The following is an 823-nucleotide window of genomic DNA, read 5'->3' as shown; positions in this document are numbered from 1 at the left end:
GTTCAAGCGATTCTCCTACCTCAGCCTCCTGGGTAGCTGGGATTACAGGCGCCAGCCACCATGACCAGCTAATTTTTGTATTTTATTTTATTCTAGGATTTTGCTAAGTTGCCAGGCTGGTCTTGAACTCCTGACCCCAAGTGATCTGCCTGCTTTGGCCTCCCAAAGTGCTGGGATTACAGGCTTGAGCCACCGCGCCCGGCCTAAACTTATTTTTAAAGTTACACTTGATTAGACTAGTCTTTGGGCCCAAAGTTTCTCTGAAGTAGCATAATATAGCTTTAGGTAAAAATGTTCTATTTCATTTTTAAAATGTTTTTTAATTAAAAAATTTTTTTGAGATGGGGGTCTCACTGTGTTACCCAGGCAGACTTTGAAATTTTGGGCTCAAGCGTTCTTCCTGCCTCAGCCTCCTGAGTACCTGAGATTATGGACATGTATCACTGTGCCTGGCTTAATTTTATTTATTTCTTGGGATAGGATCTTACTCTGCCACCCAGGCTGGAATATAGTGGCAAAATCACGGCCCACTGCAGCCTCGACCTCCTAGGCTCAAGTGATCCTCCTGCCTCAGCCTGCCAAGTAGCTGGGACTACAGGCTTGCACCACCATGCCTGGCTAATTTTTTATTTTTATTGTAGAGACAGGGTCTCGAACATGAGGGCCCAAGCGATCCTTCTGCCTTGGCCTCCCAAAGTGCTGGAATTACAGTTGTGAGCCACTGCACATGACTTGGGCATAATTTTAAAAATAATTTTGTCAGGGCATCCCTGGGATGTCATTCTACAAGTTAATCCAAATTTTCTGCCCCCCCCCCCTTTTT

The 823-nt window shown here is 45.1% G+C and overlaps 1 protein-coding gene across 4 annotated transcripts in view; it reads left to right on the top strand.

Annotated features, from left to right (window-relative positions):
- Positions 1–823, top strand: part of RBPJ (recombination signal binding protein for immunoglobulin kappa J region) — a 102,919-nt gene that overhangs the window by 1,911 nt on the left and 100,185 nt on the right. The window lies entirely within an intron of this gene.

This window comes from Colobus angolensis, unplaced genomic scaffold (assembly GCF_000951035.1).
Source record: "Colobus angolensis palliatus isolate OR3802 unplaced genomic scaffold, Cang.pa_1.0 Scaffold146, whole genome shotgun sequence".
Taxonomy (NCBI): domain Eukaryota; kingdom Metazoa; phylum Chordata; class Mammalia; order Primates; family Cercopithecidae; genus Colobus; species Colobus angolensis.
This window is presented reverse-complemented; position numbering and strand designations above follow the sequence as displayed.